The sequence below is a fragment of the Scophthalmus maximus genome, chromosome 17 (assembly GCF_022379125.1).
Source record: "Scophthalmus maximus strain ysfricsl-2021 chromosome 17, ASM2237912v1, whole genome shotgun sequence".
NCBI classification, from domain to species: Eukaryota; Metazoa; Chordata; class Actinopteri; order Pleuronectiformes; family Scophthalmidae; genus Scophthalmus; species Scophthalmus maximus.
The window spans coordinates 9,337,575-9,363,049 of record NC_061531.1 but is presented as its reverse complement, the minus strand read 5'-3'; the positions used below and the strand labels follow the sequence as shown (position 1 = coordinate 9,363,049).

The window sequence follows — 25,475 nt, the reverse complement described above, 5'->3', positions numbered from 1 at the left end:
GGATACATTTGCAGACATGAAACACACATGCAGGTACTTGTAAGGGCAGACAAGTCAAAGCTACTGCTAATGGTATGCTGTCTATGATTTTATGCAATACTTTGTCTATCTACAACTTTCATCCCACATCTCTATTTTACATAATCGTGATTTCCACCATCATTCCATTAAACCAACAAAAAAAATATCTCCCTTTCCTCCTTGTGCTCCAAATTCAGAGAGCAGAGAATTGAACTCATTCCAGTCTATTCCGGTCCAAGCTCCCCAGAGCTGCCAGCAGAGAATCAGGTCCATCCAATCCAATCTATTTATTACTGTAGAAACCTCTGAAACCTAAACTATATGTGAAATGGAGATCAAATGACCATAGGAACTCCCTGCATCACGTGCCTCCTCTTGTTTGGCATAACAGGGCAAAAGAAGATACAAGAAATATGGGTGCCCATGTGGTTTCTTGTGCTAGCCTTTGACAGATATGAGGATGGATATAAAGAAAGAGCCGCATGTATATGCTTTAAATGCTTTCAATTTCAATTGATCAAGTGATCCTCAAGAGTGCTTAGTGATCTGTTTGAGTCGACTTAAACCCAACATTGTCTCTGACTGCAATAAAAGGACCAATTAGTCAACTTTGTGGTGGTCTACAGAACAGCAAACATCCCGATCGTGGCTGACACTCCCTTCTTGTAATTCATTGTTTTGCCTCTCTCGCACGCGTCTGAGGTTTATCCCCTCCACATGAGACATGATCTCATTTGGTGCTCCACATAGTGAAACCCAGAGGGTTTAGATGTGGGGGGCAGGAGGCACAGTGGGTCTGCATGTGTGCGTGTTAAGGGATATGATTACATAATTAGGAATATGGGACATGCAGAGCACCTGTCTCAAAAGGGAAAGAGCATGACTCATAACACTGATCCACTTGTAAGTATGAACATGTGGAAAGTATTATAAAACTTCTTCATGCACTACAGCAGACTGCTGCTGTGCAGCGACAAATATTTGTCTTGTTGCATGTTTCTTTGATACATTTTGCAGTATTTTGCACTTGTGCAGCAACGACAGTCATCTAACCTCAGTAGGTCGCAGCAGCATAAAACAGGTCAGATCTAGGAAATTAACATGGGAACAGGTGGTACAAGGGAAGCTGCAGGTGTCTGCCTGTCCTACTTACACCATCTGTGGAAATACATATGATTACACAAAACCTCCTCTTCCAAAAGCCTCATCGTATGACTTCATTATTATGCATCACAACGAAGTGGAGTTACAGAGTGACTTGCTAATTGATCATCATTAATTGACCACTGACTTGTGAGTAGGGTTTGTAAACAATTTTTTTTTTAAAACACCACTTTAAGAATTTATTTGAACCTGTGTGATAGAACTGCCGTGTGTGTGTGTGTGTGTGTGTGTGTGTGTGTGTGTGTGTGTGTGACAGCGCAGAAGCTGTCAGTTAATGTTATCGTACGATAAATTTAGTATACCGAGTTTCACAAACATATTCAAGAAAGTTTTTGTTCTATCTTTTGAAGGTTTTTGAAGAAATACACAGTGCCAAGGACATGATTTTGATGTGTGAAGTGCTCACACACACACACACACACACACACACGGCAGTTCTATCACACTTCATCAGACCCCTCATGTAATACAGATCTAGGTTACTCAATAAACAGGCTCATATTGATCCCCACTGTTGCCGTGGAAACACACTTGTGATCGACAGTGCCAATTAAGGCTAATGATAAGAAAATGGAATGTTGTTGGCATTCACATCAAATCAGTATGTCTCTTCCGCTTCATTAGCCACAATGATGAAACTCTCCTCCCTGAAATTCTATTAGCATCCAATGAGCATTGACTGTGACAGGTGTTGGAATTGGAAAGGGTCCATATCTCTTCTATTACCAACACGGCTTGTATTTGGGCCACCGTCGGCCCAAATGTAAATTTATTTAGTGCGATCCCTCGTGCTGTCAGCTGCATATGATGCTGTCATTGTGGATTGTGTCACCTGTGAATTGTATGTCACTACCAAATTAACTGGCCTGAGGGATTCTGAGATCAGCAGGATCTGAAAAAAGTCTGTGGTGATGTATTTATTAATGAAGTAATAATATTCAACAGAATTCAAATTTTAAATATTAGTAATAATACTGTTCTTCATGAAGAGGGCTGTAACTGTTATGTAGTGGAAGTGTCATGTATTTTGGCTTTGAGAAGTGTTAAGATGATCATGGCAGACTCAATGCTGAGAGAACATGTTTGAGTAACATCACATAATAACACATTTTATACAGGCTTTTCAAACTGATAATGTCATTTATATGTTTTTGAGAATGTGAATTCATCTTTTATCTGTGAGTGTTCATACTCGGCACAATGACATTTCTCCAGGCACTAGGAGCCTCAACCCCTCCGTGTTTTGCTCTTTCTGGTGTTTTATTTAAAAATAACAAGACAAAAATAGATCCAAAAAATGAGGTTAGACATTCTCATCGGACAAATAAATCACAATAAAATATTATGCATATGATTATTTTGGCAGATGCTGAAAAGTCTGAAGGTCTCCATCTTATTTTCCACTCAATACTCTCTTTTGACACCACTGATGAAAACAAAAAAGGTTAATTTAAAGTGGCTGTACTGAGCAATCCAAGTGATGTTTTGCAACCCCAGGTAATACAAATGATGAAATGATGATTAAAGTCTATGGCTGGGCAGTTATTGAAGCAAATATGTTCTCATTATGACGAGAAATGTAACTCATTGCTTCCTCCTTTCTTCATTCAGTTTGAGTTGAAAAGCGATATGAACCAATAACCCCTCTGAGTATCCCCAGGCTGACGTCATGACCTGGAGCGAATTCTATTATTATTCACTGCAGTGAATTTGGGGTAGACTTAGATCACTTTGTTAACTGATAAACCAAAGTGGCATGGTCTGGTGATGAGCGAAACGGATACAGCACAATGTAGCTCTCAGTCGAAAATCTACACACACATACACAAACAAACTCATACACAAACAGACTCATACACAAACAGACTCATACACAAACAGACTCATACACAAACAGACATGTAAAGGTGGATCTCAAAAGCGCAAGAAGCCAAACATCCATAACTGTCCCACACTCCTAGACAAGGTGCCTAGAATTACATAATTTGGTAACAAGGATTCATGCACTTAAGTAATGTTATGACTTATGATGATTTATCTATAGGCATGCTTTACTGCCGAATGCATCATGAATTCCTGTTGCTAACATTGATAACAAAATTATCAAGTCACTATGTGATTAGATCACACACGTTGCTCAGCCTCAAAAATAAAAATAGCTTCATAATCCTATAAGACCAGACCGAATGGTATTTGGTGGCACATTTACAACATAATGGGTGGAACGGGTCATTTAAATGAAAAGAAAAGCATTTGTATTGAAAGTGTGTGTATCCATATGGTGTTTTTGTCTGGCAAAACAAGCGCTGGCAGAGCAGTGGGGAGCCAGCGCTTTCTCTCGGCGCTTTACCAAAAGTACTGCGAAGGGGTTTTGTTTCTATGACAACGATATCTCGACAATGTATCACTACCCCATTGTGTGGTAGACTTGCATTGTCCTTTTTCTTGTCATAACTCTTTGTTTAGCATTGGGTTGTTTTTTTCTCACTATGAGCAACAACTGGTGATGTGTGGCCCTGTACGAGCCTGTCGCCGCTCGGGAAAGATGGAGCAAATGGTTGCACTCTTGACGACACAGCTAAACAAGATGCTTGTACAATGCGTACAGTGATTCAGTGTGCTGGCGAGCTGCTTCCACAAACGGGCTTCCCCGTCTTGGTTGTTATAGTTTCTGTCTGGCAAACACAGCCCGGGATAGACAGCCACGAGCTTTCCCCTCCCACTGACTTGGTCAGCAGAGTGATGAAGGAGCTACAGTGACAGCATCAGCGCCTTTTCTGAAAAGAGATTTTCAAGTAAAAAAAACAGATTGCCTCCGTGGGATTTGACTGAGAAAGTGTTCATCACAAACAACCCTCACAGACATAACTCCTTCTTCCAGCTTTTTTTTTTCTCTGTCTTCCTCCCTCAAGGTCGTTCTTGATCTCTGTACCATCCCCCCCCCAACTACTCCACTCCCTGTATCAGCCGTTGTACGTGTTCCTGTCTCCTAATTTTGCTTCAGTTTGCCTCCTTTTCACTGCTTCCTGTATCACGCTCTCTCCTTCAGCCTGCGCTGTTGCTTTACTCCCCTCTCGGCCAGGCCAGCTCCCTGGAGTACAGTCAGTGTAGTGCAGAGAAGCTTGGCCCCCTGCGCAGAGCGCCGTTTCCTCTCCACTTCACACAGGGCTTGGCGATGAGACAAACACAACTACAGACGGACGATGCTGCTCGGCGAGCTTCACCCTGTGTATGTGTGAGTGGAACAGATGATAAGGGGCGGCTGCTGAAAGCAGCTGTGCTACATTGTGAAGCACGGCTGAACAAAATGTTGCTGGTTCACACTTGCTAGTGTTTTAAAGATGTGTATTTGCTTTAGAAGGTGTGCACCTTAATAGGAAGTATTTATATACTGCATGCAGTACAATCTTTATCTATGCATTTAAAGCCGCGTTAATTAAAGCTAAGGCAATCTCAAATGTATTCCTGGAGTTTGTTGCTCATAAAGGTTAGAAACATACAGGAAGATATAAATAGATGGAGAAGATGAGAAGGAGGAAGGCAGAAAGAGAGAACAAAAGACAGCCGAGACAGATCTGCTGAGGCGCTGCATTTGATCTTCATTTCCTCCACAATCGTCTTGTTGAAGGAACGCAAAGAAGAGAGACGAAGTTGCACAGGCTCAAACACAAATCACCCCGGATGGACCGCATTTTTGGGATAATGATCCAGGCTGCCCAACTTTGGGGAGCGAGGCAGCAGTGCGAGCAGAGAGACTTTTGGGCAGAAAGGAATGAGAGGTTTGATTTCTCAGGTTAGATCTATAATTCATGTTTTGCCTTGAGAAGATCTTTTTCAACTTTTCTCTCCATTTTTTTTTCAGGCCAGTCTCACTGTTTCCCCCTCTGTACTTTCTGACCTCCTGTGTGTGTTTCTACATCTGTTTGCCACCTACTGACGATCAGACCACTGTCATCCTTGGCTGCTCATGCATGACATCATATCCATTCCCTTGGTGCCTCGCAGGAAGTAGAAGTGACGCAATGGAGCATGACAGAGAAGAGCCTGAAGGTCTGGGGCTAAATGGAGCAGAGCACCTTAGCCCCCCCGCAACTGACCACTAAATCACCACTACTAACATTATTTCTTTTCCACCCCAAAAGGTTAGGCACGAGGCCAGTGGTGATGCATTAAACCTGAAAGATGATCGGGCCGTCGAAGAGTTTCGAGGGTGCCACTCATTTAACAAAAACTAGAGAGCGGCGACGGCAAACAAGCAGATTGTTTTTGCTACAACCTAGGACAGGATTCGGGGAATAGGCGGAGAGCGAAAACACATAATTGGATGATGTGAACGACAAAGAGCAAGGAAATGTCAGGGATCACAGCCCTTGGCAATCATGTCATCGAGGTCAGGGTGGAATCACAGACCTGTGGTCGAAAATGATTTAAAAAAAGGCTTAGTAAAAACATGTACATTCACATTATTTAGCAGATGTGGATTACGGTACGTAAAGGTCTTTTGTTGCTGGATCTCAAGAACAGCAGTGTCTAACATTTAAGGTAAATTAGAAGTAAACATGTGATTCACGTGTTTAAATCAACAGGTGGCCAGAGTGACTCTTTTCCTGGTGATAGAATCTGTATCACCTCCACAGTTCTAAAAATCCTCCATCGCTTCCAAAAGATGAAAGGCTCATTACAGTAAGTCTGAAATGTTCAGACATGAGGTCAACAAATAGCCAAAGTAATAAAGCTGGTCAGGTTTGAAAATTCCCATAAAGTTGCCCTAATATGGAATCAATAGATGAACATAAGACACCTGAACGTATCTTGTTTAGCTAACTGAGATTTGAAATAAACAAAAAAGGTGATTGGGGCTCAAATCCCAGGTCTGGTTGCAGGTAATGGAAATGACTGTGCACTGAAGAAGTAAAGCCCCCAGCAGCAAGGATGTATTTCCCGGGGAGGATGGGTGATTTAAATATTGCATATGCAGATCAGTATTTATTATCCCATAAAAATGCATATGGTGTGATTTTCTCCTCCTTATACCGCAGTATTATTTAAAGATACCAATGCTCAATTCAGTTGCCCGCAAACAAACTGTCAAGTATTGTATTACTTACCAGATTTGTGTCGCAATTTGTGAAAAAGTCCAATTTCTTTTTGAAGTTGCAATTATTGGTATTTTCACGAGAGGAACAAATACGAATCCCATTGTGTGATTGCTGCAGTGTTTCCACACAATCAGGATTATGTTAATATCACCTCCACCACCCCTCTTGTCTGCCTTTGCTGCAGTATCCAAAATCACAAGATCTGAGCTCAAGAAGTGGCTGGAAGGTCAGGAAGGTTTTTCATTTACAGAAACGTCATAGATTCATACTTGCTGAACCCTGATAAACACTCTCAGAATCTGTTACAGGAACTCCATCCTCCCTCCACGCATGCATGCACACGCGCACACACACATGTATTGTGAGGGAAGCTGTGGGTTTAACATTTACAATTTCTGACGTTCAAGACCACAAGTTAAGCCGCGCTCTTGAACAAAGCACAATACATTTGCCACTATCAATGCATCTGCTATCCTCTGGCCTACCCACTTGCACCAGTGCTGCTGTCATAGCAACGATGTATCAATGCTGGAGGCGCGAAAGCACAATCGCTCCTTGATCACAGAGGAGCACGGGAACCAATGATGCATAAACATGGACGAGGCAAAGCGGGGGGAATTGAGATAGAGAGGCTAGAAAGATATATAAGTAGATTTCAAGTTAGAAACATTTTCTGACTGAAAGGAATAGAAAGGCATGGAGAGCACAAGCAGAACGGGAGAGATGAGTGAGTGGAAGGAATTAAAATGGGGAATGGATAATAAGAACAAGACACGAGGTGAGATTTTGTCAGGATTTATTCTTCACCTCCACCTTATTGCTGTTTTTCCCTGTAATTTCACCTTTCCTTGTGCATTCAACATTTGTCCATGGTACATCTATTTGCGTTTTTTGTGGCTATCTGAGCATCTGGAGCTGATCATCTAATTACAGCAACAATGCACTGCATCATAAAACCCTGGCTCATCCATTCAGGTTTTTCAGTCAACTATGTGGTGCAGATGCTACGATCAAGCTTCGTTCCGGTTTTCGTCCTCATCTGAACCCAGCTACTTCTTCGTCAGCTGTTACCAGATCGGACTGCTCATCCCGAGCCAGCTCCAGCCTTTCGGCCTGCTCTGCTTCCTCCACTAACCTGCCCATCTTAGCCCCTCTGAGCCAAATCCAAACTTCTCCAGCCAAGCCACAACCAACTACAATTCAAGATCCAATGAACTGCCTTTAAAGCGTTCCTAAATTGAATGGCTGCACCAGAATGATAGTCCCTGGCAGTGATGAATCAGCAGAACCTGCTTTCCGTGCTACGGCGAACTGCTGTGCTCACAAAATAGCAGTATCACAATCAAATTCATATCTCTTTTTGTGATGATTCGTACAGCCCTGAGATGTATTCAGTAATCAATTCGCAAACACTCACCATGGCAGAATCGATACGAGTGAAGCAGAGAGGCACTGGGATGTGTTAACGCAGAGCCGAGCATAATGTGTTCAAGAACTTTCGATATAAGATTTTGATTAGAGTTGCATTCCCTGTGATGAGCTGATGAGCTCTACCTAGACGGGTGGATGGATGGATGGATATTTGATAGTTTTGCCTCCTCCTTGAACTATCAAGCCTAAGACGAAGCAAAAATCACTCTTTTTTTTGGAAAATACAAACAGAGTTTGTGTTTTAATTTCTCTCTCATTTTTGTGTGTGTGCATTTCAATGAAAATCAAAACTACAAACTCACTTGGGAGAGCGATGTGTAGTGCTGACTATTTATGTGTGAGTCATGAATATTCTAGATGCCTAACTGCATCCCACAATATTGAGGATTTCCCTCGGCAAGCCTGTAGGGAAACCATGCTAAAGTCAGAGAAGGAGAGAGAAGGAGCCATTTCAAAGGAAAGGGAAAATTACTTCCCTTTCCTTTCGCACCACTTGCAGAGTAGAATTGTTGGGTGGACTTGTTTAGCTCCGTGGGTTGAAAAAATGTCTCTGACATTCCTTGGGTTGTAATTGTGGAAAACTGGATGGTTGTAATGAAATAGTCTCTGTTATGGGTCCTAAGTGTGGTCCTTGAGTAACAGAATATACAAGAATAAAACTGGAGAAGTTTTAAAGAGCAGTGAGTGAAACCATTTGCATCCTTTGCAGAAGCAGTTTGACTGACTTCTCCTAAAAAGCATTCATAGTTATTGTTGCATTTTGAGGCCAGCAGCCTTTCCTTTAGAGACATTTCTAAAAAGTTGCAGTTTTTTGGACCACTAAACCCGTTTAACTCCTTTACATTGGATTTGGTCAATTACAAATGATACGCAATTATAACAGATGCATCATTTATAACCCAATGGCTAATTTGCCGTTATGAACAGCTATCCTGCATAAATATACTCATTCAGCCATATCATGAAAACAGGTAAATGGTTTTAATGCTGTGGCTGGTCCGTGTGTGTTTGTATAGAGCCTGCCAATGCGTGATGCAGTGGAAGTCTGTACTCTACACACATTGAGCAGGGCATGAAATCCATGGATGAAGCATGAAACACATCTCCGAGCAAACACAAGACTTTTGAGTCATTTTAACTAAAAGCTCAGTCTCCATGTCGGGCTACAGTTTTCTCAATTCCTTGGACACAATTGTCATATCATATTGGATATTATTTTCAAAACAACATGCGCATCTCCAAACCACTGGCCACTAATTTACAACAGATTTGAATTTCTAATTCTTTCAAACAAATTGCAAATGTTTTCGCACATCTATGGAAATGAGTTAATACCACTATCTCCCATTTGCACAAATACCAGTTGAATATATCTTGCAGATTTTCGTTAAAAACATTAGAACAAATAGCTAATGGGAGTTGTAATTGATGCTTTTGGATAAATTCATTTAACACAATCCCCGTGTTAGAGCAGCAAGGTATCAGCCACACAACATACCTTACAAAATATGAAAAATAAAAATACAAGAACCTCAAAACTATACAAATTATGAGGAATAATAATATAAAGAATGAAGAATGAAAAGAAGGCAGAGACAAGGAGTTGAATCTCACTGTCTACAATATTAGATGGTACAATACTCATGACCAAAAAGATTGTTGAATTCATTGTTGGTGGGTTTCATTTTGAATCAGCGCTCACTGTAAGCAAAGGGACTCAGTTTCACTGGATTCCTCTTTTATTCCTGTTTTGACTCGCCAAACCAATACAGCAAACATTTGCAAGACATACACTACATTAGTCCCAATAGGAATTCAATGTATTAACTATGAGCTCACAGTGAATCCAGGCGATGAATCATCGTCAATAATAATGGAGACGGCGATGACTGCGGGACAGAGCCATGTACTGACTGTAACAGATCATAACATGGGTCAGCTGTAATTCAACACTGCTTCAGACAACTGAGGGACTCATGCTAACACATGTGACTTGTTAGACATAGAAATAAGAACATATGAATGTAAATGCTGACACTTAATGCATTTGAATCGCTTCCTCCTCATTTTCTACCTCTTGTTTTTATCTCTCCCTTCGCCCTGCTCTTCATTTTTCAATGTATTTGTATCGTCTTCTTTCTTTTTTTAAACAACGGCAAACAGAATCGTGTGATTATTGGTTTGGCTAGAAAGTTTTTAGGTCTCTTTTCAGATGCTCTGCTTGCCCCTGTTTCCCTTTTGTCGGATCTAGCTCACTCATTAAAAAACAAGTCCCAAGAACTAATATAATGAGGCCATCTCTTATAATAATGGAAACAATTTCAAATAGGTGGTGATGGAGGAAGCTACTGTATAGAAAATGGGTTATTCTCATAAATGTACAGTAAGTTTGAGCATGAGTTGTCGCAAGCTGCTTCCGAGGCTGCCCCTTGTATGAGGGAGCAGGTGTGCTTTTCTCGAAGCAAAAACGTTCTATGCTCCAGAGAGATTAAATTGGAAGTCATGCAACAATGCAAGTAAAGCAGTGTATCATATGTGCGTGTATGCCTGGGTGGGTCAAGATTGTTTTGTGCATGCGCTTCCACAATACACTTACACAGTTCATATGAACATCTGAGCATCTGCACCTGAACTACTTACATGGATGCGTGTACGCGGCACATATGTCTCATGTGTGGTCGTAATTGCATGGATTTTGATATTTGCGTTCTCCCTCGACTGCACATTGTTATTGTGTTGTTTGGGGGTGATGCTAGCAAACTGTTAAACTAGGGCACTGCCTGGCTGTGGGCGAAAATACAGAAAAGGGGATGGGGTGTGTGTGTGTGTGTGTGTGTGGGGGGGGGGGGGGGGGGTTGGAGAAAGTGAGAGGGAGAGGAGTAATGAAGGAATTACATAATGACATAAGATACCATGTAGTGAGTCATTCCTGGCCCTCGTCTGAATGATCTCTTTACATGTCACAGTCAGACCCCTCCGACTGATTAACACGTCGCATCAGACAGACTAAGCAAGTAGGTTGACAAAAAGAGACAGACAGAAATAAAGATGCCTCGGTTTAAACAATAGACTGACGAAAAATGATGACATGAGTGGTAGGCTACCTATTATTTTGCGCTTGTGAGCTGCTCAGAGTTAAGACCATGAGCTCACTGTCTGTGTAATGATCTTAATGCAAACAGGCCCAAGAGACTTCCATCCTCGTTCACCATCAATTCCACGTCACTGTGCAGATTCCACTTAAAGAAAACGGTATATTTATGTATATTTTTTTTCTCTCGATACTGTAGACTTAAGCGTGCACAACAACGTATTAAAGGGCATTTGTACCAATGACTCTTCTTTTAAATCAATTCACTTAAAGAATGGCCGGAACAAATCCGCCTTGCTGGCGGATATGGAAATATAGAAAAGGCAATATATGCTTCCTCTTGTTATATTCATGGAAGGCCAAATCTGTAAATGTGAGTATCACTATATCACTGTGTGATATCTCAGCATGGTGTAAATGACTCAGATATCCTTCTTGGATTTCGCCAGCTTTACTGTATTTCATCTGAACAGTTTGATCATCATGGATCTGCAGTAGATCATACAGCACCACCTGTAAATCTAGTTTTGGCGAAAGACCAGTAAAAAAGATTTTCTTTCTTCTGTTTTGCGCCACTTTTATTTTTCATAAGAACATTAAAAAAATGGGATTTTTAGTCATTAATTGTTTGAACATTAGCTAAACACCGTCTCTTGTTAGAAAGGCTCTCGACGCAATGTGCTCGTGGTGCACTGGCGTTGTGCTCACAGTTCAGTAGAAGCCTGGCTGTTCTGCAGTTATCAACTCTTGGGACTGGACAGCAGACTTTCCTGTTAAGTCTCAGTTAAAAGGAAAAGTGTGTGAAACACTGAAAGAGAGACAGAGTGAGAGACAGAGAATGACAGTGTGTTAGAAAGATACAAAGAATTGTATGGTCAAGCCAGAGACTCGGACAATGACGGAAGAAAAAAAAGGAAAACAGGCACATTAAATTAAATAGGAATTACATAACAAAAAGATTGAAGAGGAGAAAGACAGAGGAGCATGAGAAGAGGGACTAGAGGATTTCAGAAAGAAGAGATAAGAGAGAGCTTCGTCCCTCGCCCCTCATCTTCTCACTCATGGCAACGCCTAAACTCTGCCTCTGTCATTATGTTATTCCCTAAGAAGTCTTGCACCACGGAGAAAGAGGGGGCAACAAGGTACGAACAACAGCACTGAGCGAAAGCGATGAAGGGAGAGGAAATGGAGGATGGGGAGACTTGGGTAGAGGAGATAAAGACAGAGGGGGCAAGGATACAGAAGCACAAGACAGCCTAGATAAAGACATGTAATTAGTTGGGGAAGTAGAGAAGACCGGGTGCAACACATTCAGAAAAACATCACAGAAACCAAAGAAGAAAAAGGACGGAAAAAAAGAGGCAGAGGACATTTTCACTGAAAACAAATGTACGACATGAAATATAAAGATTCCAGCAGGGCCAAGAGGGCAATAGATTTGTAAAGAGATGAGAACGCAAGAGTGTCACATAGATCGTCAGATTGCAGGGGGAGTGTTGGGTCTCACCACTGGACCGACTCCGGTGACAGCTGATGTCAAAGGCACACAGCCCCCACCAACACACGCACAAACATGCTTGGAAAGGGAAGGAGGGGGGGGGGGGGGGGGGAACTTGACAGAGAAATGAGACTTACCCATTCCCTTACATCCATAACTCCAAAGAGAACAGTGGCGCTCTCTTCGAAAACACAAACAAAGACTGCGCAGCCATAACGCACTGACCTACATGCGCTCACTGTAGCGAGCTGAGGCAAACGCAAAAAACGACACTGCAACTTCAAGTTTGATAGATATCTGTATAGGTATACGACTGATACCCCGTTCTTTCCGGTTGAAGGACTTGTCCTCGTAGCATTTTGGAGGCATCTCATATAACCGATAATCAGTATCATCCAAATATTATATCAGTATAGAGTCTTTCACAGGGACCTCTTGAAAGTCACCCATGTCATCTTTCTCTGCCGAATCCTAGATTCCCTGCTCGCTCTTCTTCCCCCCCTGCTGTTTCCCCTGATGTTCCCGAGGCACAGCCCCCCCCCTCCACTGCAGTGCATTATCTCACACTGGGACTTTTTAACTAACTGCTACTTCAGCCAATTAGCATTGTTGCAAATGTCGAGATTCACCAGCCGCAATCGCGCCCGTCGGAGGATTGCAGGCACGGACTGGTGCCACACCGAGATTAGACGTATCCGAGGCTCGACGCGCATCGGCGCCTTCGTAGCACCTGCCGCCGCCCGAGGAACAACAAGCAGTGCTCGGTTTGCTTCTCTCATGTGAAGAGCCAAGACTGTTCAACACGTCCTGGGCCTCATTCAAATGGAGTCCACCTGTTACTCTGAAACAAACAGAAACAACTTTCTTGTTGTTCTGGTTTGAAAAGGATTCGATCACATGAATTCTGTACCACATCGGCAACAATGTTGATTTGTTTTGCTGTGAGCGCCACTGCCTCCCTGACCGTGGTTGACAAGGGGTTGAATTCCTACTGCACATTCAGTCACAACAGCGACTGAGTTTTATCAGACAAGTGTTGTTTTTTTTTCACTCTGTAGTAATTATGAGCCGACTGTGACTTCTCCCTCTGGTTCTCCACTGACAGCAATTAAACCTGACGTGTGCTGCTGCCACCGTCACCCCTTCACCAAGAGGTCTGGTGGGCGTCGGGCTCTCAGATGCCCCCATCTACCTGCCATTCCCCTCTCTCTGTTCAACTCCACTGAACGTCCCTTTCTTTTTTTTCTTCTATTTTTTCTTGTAACCCTTCATATTTTATCCTGTTGCTACTTGCTGCTGTCACAATATTACTTTCCCCACAGGGCTCATTAAACTTTCATCCAGCCATATCTTATTTCTTGCATGAGCCTCAACAGTATTTAATTCTGTTGGTAGTTTTTTTTTTAAAACATGATTGCAGAGGCACACGTTAATCATTTATCGTATCCCTCCCTTGATATATGCATCATATTGTGGGTACATCTGGTGTGACAGAACTGGGCATACTGTAGGTCACATATATAAGTTATACATTTATGAAAACAGATGTAGATCAAGGCAATTATTATAATCATAATGCTTTCTCACAACTTGTGTGTTGAATAAAACTCTTGTGTGTGGATGTCTCCGGCAGTAAAAGAGTGTGCATGAAGACACATTTAAAATTTGTGGAAACACATTCCACTCGATCTACTATCTATATTTGTATATCATTGTTATTGATCGGCCTTTGATTCTGCAAATCCATAACTAATTTAATGGCTTGTTACACATATTACAAGAAACATGAAAGCTCTAGATATACGGTGAGCTTTCAGGAAATAAAATAATCTGATACAAACTGATTTACTGTGAAATTTTAATAGAGTCATAGAAGGGTTTACTCTATGTCTGAGGTTTTGTTAGACAGCATGTAATCAACTTGCTGGACTCAATTAATTAGACAACAACTTTATGTGGATGAATTTTTTTTTTTTGTTTTCTCAATGGATGCTCTTGGTCCTATCAATTGTCCTGTGAACACTCTTTTTGAAAAATAACCTGTAGCAGCAGTTAGAGAACCTGCACCTGTGCATCCCTCAGTATGAATCCAGATTCACACTCATTGAGATGGGACCTTCATGCCGATTGTCCCTTCAGTACTCTGTCTATATGTTTAAAGACAGAACATGTTGGAGTACGATGTGTTTTCCTTGAAATTCGCACAGGAAAGCCTGATTCAGTGGCCCCTCATTGTGAATTTCAAGCATACACGATTATACAGCATCGGGAGCAGTGAGGATGAAGGTTTGGTTTTCTCTCAGAAGTATCCTGACGTCTAACAGCCTTGTCAGCTCGGAGTACTCACATGGCACTCGGACGTCTATATTCCATTTTCTGTGTGCTTAAGGATTGTGACAGTTCATATCATTTGTACCTGCGAGAGTCTGACAGCCAGGTACAAGCGAGAGAGCGCTCCCTCCTCTGTCCTGATTCCATGTGCTGAGTTAAGAACTGCAAATACCTGAGCCTGTGATTACATTCACTGGTCTCTTCACATATTTCTCCAGTATTTTGCTCTTCACACTCCATTTCCCAGAAGTTTGCCAGAACGGAGAAAGCCCCAAAACTCTCCCGGGGCTCATATGGGATATAAAGCTCAGCCATGAAAGTTTGACAACAGGCAGAGACGGACCGAATCCCTGATGGAACTTTTAGAGGCCAGAACCGAGAAGCTGCACGGACTCAAGCAAATATGTTTGGCTTATTTCTTGTATTATTTGTGGTCCAGGTGGCTGGTGGCATGATATTATATAAAGGAACGTAGAAGTAGAAATTGTGTAAGTCATTTTAAAGACATGACTGTTGAAAGAGAGGTAGAGCACTGCATCAGAGAGGTCAGTCACATCGAGGAGAGGTCGGTCACAGGCTATCTTTCATACATTCAACTCAACTTTTTTGAAATATCCCCCGTCAATTTAAAGTGACATTGAGTGAAAAGTGCTCCTTTCTCCTTTGTTACCTCAGCCAAGGAGCTTATGTGACTTTTTTCATTCTCTCTGTTTGTGAATACATTTTGTAGCAGGGAATTTGACATTTTGCGTCTCAAAACTTGCCCTTTTGAGTCATATCTTCACAAACACATTACAATACAGTTTCAGATTTTTCTCTCAGATTTCTATGAGTCGTCCTTGACATTTTAGACACTGTATCCAAGTGTGTACACCAAGAGAGAAGGGGCGTTGAGTGAATCACGACTCATTCAAAAGTGGGATGGAAGGTAGTTGAAGACCTCTATCTGCCCTGTGAGGTCAGATGGAAGGACGTGGGTCATGGGTCGGGGAAAGAGGAAGAAAAGAAGCAGTGAAAGGGAATAGATAGCAAACGGAATGACCCAAAAATAAGTGGGACAGAAGGGAAATCTGTGATTAGGAGAAAAAAAGTGCTACAAGAAACAGAGAGAGAGAGAGAGAGAGACTGGTGCGAAAGAGAGAAAGAGGGAGAAGCAGGGAGGGGTAGTGTCGGGGAGAGTAAATGTCCTGTGGGCTGCAATTTTAAAAGCCGCCGTGGTCAGTTTTTCCTGCTCTTCTCCGTTTCTTCTGGCCTCACCTTTCTGAAAGGCTGGTGACAGTAAGAGATGCACAAAGATAAAAAAAAAGAAAAGTCTGTTTTCTCTCTCTCTCTTTCTAGCCAACACCATCCTGAGAGCCACAGCAGGAGATCCATTTTGTGTGTCTAGCACCCACTCTTGGTGGGATGATTTGCACGATTCTGTCCATCTATCTATCTGAGTCTTTTCCTGCCCTAACTCTTTCTCTACCTCTGTCCGTGGGCGACAGCATTTCTCACACCACTGACTGCGGCGTTGATGATTTCGGCCACATTCTCACCGTTCTGTGAGCCAAGTCTGCCCTGGTTGCACACGCACAAAGGTTTATATGAAAAATGTGCTCATTCTCAACGTTTGACCTTGATTATATCACACAGCTGTTGAATTTTGTGATTTTTTTTCAAATGAAATGTTTGAGGTTTGGGTGGAGGTCAGTTTTCACCAAGTGCTCAAAACAAATTACAGAGAATAAGTCTTGCATTTCTAAAATAAATAGCATAGTTAAGGACGGTGCCAATAATGGATTTTGACCAAATGGCTTTTATGAATGACGGTGAATCTACCAGAGCAGAGAAATAGCACGTTTTACTCTGTTGCATTACACCAAGGAATGATGCATTTTCTGATGATTATTGTACAGTAATAGTGGCAGCAACAGATGACTGACACACAGTCGTCCCTGCACATCTGAAACATCCGTGTTACTATTAAGTGAGACGATGAAGGCCTCATTAAGTACTATAATATATTAGAAATGATAATAATAATAATAATTATCAGTGTATGCTTTTACTGTAAACCTGGGCTTCAGAACTGATCCCACTGAAGCCAGAACCCCCAGATACACATTTTGAATAGGTGTTACATTGCTTTATCACCCTTTTTTTTTTTTTTCTCACCGTGGCTAACTTTTTTTGGCTCAACACCTACTTACCAAGCCATGCAATTCGAGCATGGGCTAACAGGTCGCTCTCATTCTAGGCTACCTAGATAGGATCACCCTGACATGCTTCCCAGGTTTAAAATAACACCGGGCTAGGTCTCAGACGACAGTGTTCCTCTTTTAGTGCTCCAGTTTCATCTACTTGGCAACGTTTGAGTAGGTGTGAGTGATTTTTTTTTTCATCAGCCTTAGCCGATGACCGATACAGACTGCCGATTTTCTTGAGCCGATATTTGGAGCCGATACTACTTTTGCTCCCTGAATTTAATAGTTAAATAGAATTAAATTCAGCAAAAATATAAGGCTTCATGATATGCCTCTTATATTATCTTGCATTGTAACAGTTACCCATTCCTTATCACAAGTTTTACAGGCTAACTTGATATTAATGATACTGTGTGACCACGCCTTACGGGTGCCGGCTTTTTGGGTTGGTGAAGGGACTCATGATTCCCTAAGGGAAATAAAAAATAGAGGAACCTTGCAATGAATCACATTTTCCAAGAGTGTATCTGATCCCTTTTTACTGGACTTAAGTCCAGGTTCTGAGTGAACAAGGCGTTAGTGGAAATGCATGCGGTCATACTCCCCTCCCCCATCTATAACCCTCTTTCTTTGAGAACAGTGGGCATTAGAGACTGCATGGACCTAGCAACACCATGGCAGTCATAAAATATACATGGTAGATCCACAGTAAAAACACACACACGTACTAACCCCTGCTGCAAGAAGCATCTGCCCTAGAAATGAACCGATACAAAGAAATTCCAAGCTGGGTGTGGACGCAAAAGAAAAATTGCCACGGGAGGACTGTCTCCTTCTTCCTTTGATCATATTCCTCTTTCTTTCTCGACCTCTGCCTGCCGGTCATTATGCTTTTAGCTGAACCGCTGTTGTTTTGTTGCAGTTGTTGTTTGCAGTTGCTCCTGGATCAGGGTTCTGCAAGCCTACTGGTCTGACTACTGCACTTATAGGTCAATTATGCAACGTGTATAGTCCCGCTGTATGTGTGGAAAGTGCCTTTTTCTATTCATCTCGCTCTATGACTGTTTCACCTCCTATGTTCTCCAACTCTTCTTGTTTGCTGGTCATATACCTGTGGTTCATCACATGAATAAAATGTAGCTCTAGCGTGAGCTCAGTCAGGAAGACTACTCTTATGCTTGCTTCGGTTGCACTTTAATTCTCATTCATACTGCCTGTCATTTTCCGGGCATGTCATTTCAGCGATGAGCGGTTAATAAGCTGGTCTCACCTATCCAATAGCATTGCAACACACCTGCCTTGTTAGCCTATCATCTCGCTGCTGCCTGTTTAAATACGATTTCTCAGCTTGGATGAAAGGAGGCTCATGCAGCCTCCTACTCTCCACTAGGACAAATATACATTATCTGGGACATAAACAAAGCCCGTCCTCTTCTCACACTGCCTGTTCTATGTGTGTGCATGAACTACCTGTGTGAGTTAATAAGAATAATGGCTGGTGTCCACTGCTGAAACCAAAGTTGCACTTAAAGAACTATGCTCAGTGTTGTCAAAGTAATTCAAAGAAACATTCAAAGCAAAGTAGAACAAATACTAAACTATAGTTATTTTCTGTCAGTGTCATTTTCACATGGCACCGATAGTTACTTCAAGGTTGGAGCGTCATTAGCCAACAGACATTGCGAGTGGTTTAGCACTTCAAAGAGTGGAAAGAAAGAGCGAGGGAGGACGCTGGGAGCGAGGAAAATATGTTTTTAAAAAAGTTGGGTTAATTGCAGGAGAGACAGAGAAATAGGTCAAACCCAAGCCATGACATGGTAGACCTAAATCTTTCATTAGCTTTAAAATGAATCAGACCCTCTCTTTCCCCAGTGTGGTTAAGTTTGCGTGTGTGTGCGCGCGTGCATGTGCAGATGCACCCGTGTACCGTCTGTTCTGTTTCTCCGAATGCACCCATGCAAGCATGAATGTGTTGCAGGAGGAGTTGAAAAAAACATTTTTTTTACAACGGAGACGCAGCAACAAATGGACTGAGCCAGAATGGAAAAGAGACGAGAGACGAACAAGACACCAACAGATTTTCCCGCTGTTCGTGGATCTGGACATGGAGCATCCCTTTCATCAAAATATGTAGGATGATTCCACTTGGGAGCATAAGTGTGCAAACCAGTGCACATTCATACTTATGCATATTGCTCACATACACAGACTAGGTGCAAAACCTCAGAGGTTGAGGTTATATAGGTGATGGCAGGACAGTAAACTGGATCTATAAATACTATAAAATCATTACATCATTATAGTGGTTATATATAGATATATCTATATATATCTATATATAGTCAAGTAGGCAATTTGCTGGATAAAAAAATTAGTCTGTCTCATTTGAGACTTTGCTTACAGAGTCATTGACATGTTGATAATAGAAACAATTTCTACACTTGATTTTCTCATCACAGTTTTGTGTAAACCTGTGAGGGACATATCAACTGCTCACACCACAATCAGGTGACCATTTTAAATAAGATAATTCAAATTTGACTTCAAAAGTGATGTTCTTTCAAACAAGCTCATCAATGTCGGGATGATTAAAAGGAAACATTCAACATTTAATTTTTGAAATAGCTTTTTTGCTGTCAAGAAGCTTGATATGGCAGCAGTGAAACTGAGAGCGAACTTTCGCCTGTAAAGGATGTAAATCTCCATATTTAAAACAATGTGACATATAAACTATGAAAATTGGATTCAGAGGAAAAAAAATAACTGCACATCAAAAAGTTATTTGACAGGTATCATTCTTATTTCCAGCTACTACTCACAAATTAGCCGGTGGCCATAAGATCTACCCATCTTGCTTTTCCAAGTCAAACTCTTGGCCACAAAAGACGTCCCAGCCACAGATAATGCAAAAAGCAATTCTACTTTTGGTCAATGTGAGTCAAAGATAAGCTCTGAACTCATCAGTAAAACATGTTACACGCCTGATGACATTCAAACTGTGAGGTGATTGGATGCTTCGCCCCCTTCATGCATAAACATGTTGGTTGTTTTTGTTTGTCATTTTTGGGGACATTACATAGATTTGCATTCATTTCCTGATGGCAACTTAGCCTAACCCCCAGCACAACACACACGCAAAAGTTTTACATACAAATCTCAACATGCATGCCAACACTGCTAAGTTTTCACACACACACACACACACACACACAGTATCGAAAGCCATTTACACAAAGTCTCAGTTCAAGGCAGCCACCAAATCAATAATCCCATTATAGCTGAAAAGGCTCTTTTATTTGTTCTGATTGAGTCTGGGTAGAGGAGGAGGAGGAGGAGGAGGAACGGCTCATAATCAAAGTGGCATTTGCTAGATTGATGATTAAATGGGGTGGATCAGAATGCAAGCAGACACTTGTGCTGTGGCATGTTTAAAAAAAAAAATAAACATTACCATAAAGTATCCCTGCAACAAAAAACATAGATTCAAATGAATCCTCTCTCATTCTGTCTCCCCCTTCTCCATACCCCTTCTTCACATCAACAGTAATAACAGTCTTTTACTCTCTCTGATTGTACTGAAGATTGTACTGAAGAAGGGCGTGTCTCCGCATGGGTCGATACAGTACAGGGCATATTTCGATGAGTGGTTGATCAGAGGCCACAACTGAATTGTTCTCATCTCCAAGAAGACTAGAGTCAATGTAATTGGTCATACAGTAGTTGCACATGTTCAGACACCTTTGCAACCATGACAAAGACACGCGGTACATGCCTTCATTCACATATATGTACGTACAATATGTCAATATATTCTACGGCATAGCTCTGCGTTTATTTGATTATTTGAGGAGGAGCTTTCACCTTGTCAGATTTAGGCACTAAATCTAAAATGTGGCTGCACTGAACAGTTCTTATGAGGAAAACGTGCATCCTGTGAGTACTGTATGCAGCACTGTGTCCCAGTGCAACACTTTCCTCAGGCTGTTGTTGTGTAACAAGCTTGCCTTCATTGGCATTCACACTGCTGGCAATCACAATACAGGAATAACTGCATATCTGAACCTTGGCAGGTTCAGGTCCTCGTTTGCCAAGTGTGGCACCACGGGTTCAGTTATAGCACATGGAGCATACATCAACATCTGTTTGAATTCAGTGTTCAGTGCACAGAAATAAAAAAACAAATGCAGTAGCCATCACATGGATGAGCTTCCTAAAACTGCACAACATCAATGCATGGATTGCTTCTTTCTTGACATAGAGTTATAGCGTAGATGACTGTTCCTTGCCTTTGTGGTCTAGGGGGAACTGTAACAGGATACAGAAGTGACCACTGTCCCCTTTTTTCGGCTGTCACATCACATATGTGCTGGGCTATGATGGGATTGATGTCAAACTAGATTCATCATTCATGGCTAAAGCTGGAAAGCACCATCAACTGACATGATCATTTGTCCCCGCCAATATCAACAGACGTTGCCATCTCTTAAAAATGTTGCCACGACCAATAGCAGCTCTAGCAAACTGACAAGGCTCTGGTATTCAAAACTCAATCCCTCTTTCCTCAATTTAAACCGGTGCACAAAATGTCTGACACGTGTAGACAAGTACATTCTGTTTTACTGGAATGAGTGGAAGCAGCCACATCAGTAACATATGAACAGTGAACAGGTATTTATCAATGCTGGTATTGACATAGATCGCTGAGCGACGGGCTCGATGTCGTGCTCGGTCTCATCAGGTGAGTCAATAGCTGCCTCCTTCAACAGCCTGTAACACCTCATAGCTTCTCCGTTGTTAACTAAAACACCATTAATGTTTAAATATTCTCCCTCAGCAAACCTGGAGTGATGTCAGTGCCCTTACCTCACTTCAATCATCCCTGTAATAGTGCATTTACACTTCATCACATTTCATTAATACCCCCAGTATAAGATTTCATGTGTAATCAGACTGAAAAATGTAGCCTTTTTCTGTGAAAAGTACACGCACTGTTTGTATGCAAAAGGCTCTGTGTCCTTGGCAGCACAATTAGTTGGTTTGTGCATCAAAATAAGTTTGATGTTTTGCTGCATTGTACTTCAAGTCCACAGACGCATCACAGAGTTATATTAGTTCTTCTGTCAGGCTCAAAAGGGCCTATAAGGGGCCACCAGAGGCCCCTCAGCTTCTATAAGTGACTGGACCAAAGTGATTTCAAATGACTGACTAACTGACAGTGCCGTCCTCAGAGCCGGCTGAGAGTTTCAGACGTGGGCTAAAAAGCCCTGAAGCATAAAAAAGGAAAGGCGGTTTACTCATATAGGCGATTATATCACTGACAGATGTAGCTGTGCGACCAACCATATAAGTTTTCACAGGGTCTTAGCTGATTTTATAGGAAACATTCATGCACATGACGTTGCAAATGACGTATACGCCGTCTGATTTCTTCATGTAAGCCACGTGTACACATGCAGACGTAATCAAATAAAAAACACATGCTTTAACCAAAGGGACACCCTAAATACAGTTACTGCAATATACTACTATATTCTTAAAATCAAAATGTAAATGCATGTGTTGAGTTTTGGGTTTATCCTGTTCCCTTTTAAAAGGTTCAATATTTAACACTGTTCTGGGGTTTTACTGAAAACTTTGATATCAGTAGGAAGATTCAAATTGTGGTTCTAAGTACCAAACACTACCTCGATGTAGTTTTACATGTCTCTCACTCCGTCTCAAGAGCACTAGCAAGAAATGGTCGGTCAGCCAATCAGGAGAGAGGCTCAGAGCCTGAAGGCATGGAAGGAATGTGTACTGGTGGCGGCATGACAGCAGCACATATGGCAGAAATATGATTTGCCTGGGCAGCGGCTACAGAGACAAAGCTGCAGCTTATCCAGCTTCAACTCCGGGCGGTGGATTTTGTCCCTTACCTGCGAGTAAGCAAGTCTCCGCACACCAAACCATAATTGTGGCTGGTTTTCATGTTTAATTCGTGAAAATTCACGACTCATTAAACTGGAAAGTTTTGATATAAAAAGCAAGACAGAGGAAATCCAACAATTTGTCGAAGAAGTAGCATTGTAAAGATTGCAGGCAGATAAGGATTGTCGGAGAGGCCAAACAACAGGCATGTCTCACTTCAAGGAACAGTTTCTGAATATGTGCTATGAGCATTTCTCTGATTGAGCACTTCAATACGATTACAGTATTTATACTGTAGACCTAGACTCACTTTCCTATCAACTAAGAAATTGAAATCTCACTTTCTACAACGTGGGATCTTTAATGTCTGGACTATACTAAGATGGAGTGCAGACTAGCAAATTAGCCCTTGATCTTGTACATGGTAAATGCCCTGTATTTATAAAGGGTTTTTCTAGTCTCATCGAAACACTCAAAGCTCTTTACAGCACAAGTGACATTCACCCTTTCGTTCACACAGCGCTGCTGTTCACTGCGCTTTTTCTGTGACCTTCATACGGCGCCTGCACAGCCGAGCCAGAAGCGACTCAGGTTGAAGTGTCTTGCTCAAGGACACTTCGGCGTACGGACCGGGGGGAGCTGGAATAGAACCCCCTGGTTAGCGGACGACCCTCCTATCTCCTGAGCCACAGCCGCCCATTAAGTGTGAACTCTTGATCTTCGTTTGATCAATTAGCTGCTGCTGCGACTAAAAGGGTTTCCCCACGAGGAGACACTGAGTCTGAGGAAGAAGCCCAAGCTCACACCAACTGGTGGAGAGTGTACGGACGCTGCAGTCAAGCCGACGACAGCGAGAGTATGCGTAAAATGAAGGTGCACCACACACACACAAATCCTGTGTGGCATTGAGGAACAGAGATCATTGTGCGCGCGCAGCATTATATTTGGAGAAATGCCACGGCACGGCAGAAGAGAATAGAGGAGTGAAAGAGACGCCACCTAACTGGGCGCCTGACATATCTTCTCTGTAAATGCATTTGCTGCAACCACCTTCCACAAATTAATGTATTCCTCGTTCATTGATTATGAATTAACTCACATCACTTATTAAAGGTCCAATATTATATATTTTTTGTTTTTGTCCCACCAGGCTGATTAGGAGAAACACAACTAAGCCTGTGCATTTCTTTGATTCCCCACCAAAAAGGAGGAGAGAATCTCCACGTGAATAATTGCTTTTGGTAATCCAGTTACAGTATAGTTATTGTGCCACACAGGATTTTTTTTAAATATACAAAACATACTACACATCAGTTCATTTAAACATACATTAAAAGCACAACTGTTTGGGTAATAGTTTCAGCCTCTATCATACTGGAACTCACAGTGTTGGTTCACAATTGTTGCAGACCATAGTTGTTGGTCAGCAGCGATGTAGTATGATGATCAGCTGGTTGTCACAGTATGAAGTATCATGCACAATGTACAGTAAAAAGGTGTTTTATTCTCAGTGTAATACTTGCATATTGTGGTGCTCCCTCCCACTCTGTCATCTGACCAATGTGTTGTCTTTGTTTCAGTTTCAGTAGGTGTTCATTTCTGAGGGGCAACACAATACTTTGTTTTCTTACAGTAAGGCCATTCTGGACCTCTTGTTCACACCAAGTGCTTGCTTTTCAACTTGCTGAAGAAAATGAAAGTATATATACAATATATATGAAATACAAAACACCAGTCTTGCATATAGTGTTGTTGATTTTAGTTGTCATTATTACTTTAACCATCTGCACAGTGCAATGACAGTGGTAATTGAAATGACAAAGTGTGATCACCACAAAATGGTGATGAAACTGGTGAGGTACGTTTACTCTGCATTTCATTCGTCTTTGAGGAGCAAGATGTTCTTAAGCACAGACAAATAATTACAACAATTTCCTCTTTTACTCTGCCTGACGCACACAGCACGCTCACAATCGCACGGAATATAATAGATATGCTAAGTGAAGTACTGTCAGCACTAATAACAGTGTTGCCAGCAAAAGTAAAGCGCAGTAAAAAGCAGGGTTGATGGCATAATACGTGCCTGTGAAGACACTAACTAATGCTTTGACCCCAGTGTTAAACTGGGCCAAAAGCTTCACACACTTGTGTAAAATAACATGCATGACGCACACGCACGGACACACACACACATGCACACACAGCTTGCAGAAAGACTCAGGGTATTGTAAGGCAAAGCAATTTGTCAAACAGTGAGGTTGTTTTGGTGTGTGTGTGTGTGTGTGTGTGTGTGTGTGTGTGTGTCACAACTTACAGAAACACACATTTGAAACTGTCAGTCATAGGAATCCATTTTCACAGTAGAAAACCTCAAAACCTAAGATCAATACACAACAGGGCCGAAACTATTTTGCAAAAAATTAATCACCTACCTGTTTTTCTTCTCTTACTTTCTTCGTCTCACTCCCCGGCAGTCTTTATTGGGACAGAAAAAACAAACACGTATCCTTTTCTTTAAGAAGACTCTTCATTGAGGGGAGTTTTTCCCAGGGTTGGTTGGTGGTTGATGTCTTACACCAAAGTGTTATTTTGCTCTTTGTGGACGCGATGCGGGTCCTCAGCCACAGGAGACACAACCTGGCCCGGAGCTGAAAGTAAGAGAATACAAATAAAAACAGGGGTTAAAGGGGAAAAAGTTTAACATCACTGCGTATTTTGCGGAGACTATTTCTCAATACCCTGTTGAA

At 41.8% G+C, this 25,475-nt stretch overlaps 1 protein-coding gene across 1 annotated transcript in view; it reads right to left on the bottom strand.

The window, feature by feature from the left end:
- Positions 1 to 25,475, bottom strand: part of LOC118289214 (protein phosphatase 1 regulatory subunit 29) — a 47,122-nt gene that overhangs the window by 5,150 nt on the left and 16,497 nt on the right. Inside the window, exon 2 of the mRNA XM_035616012.2 lies at positions 25,161 to 25,376. The gene's annotated coding sequence lies outside the window, so the exon portion shown is untranslated. The remainder of the gene's footprint in view (positions 1 to 25,160; positions 25,377 to 25,475) is intronic.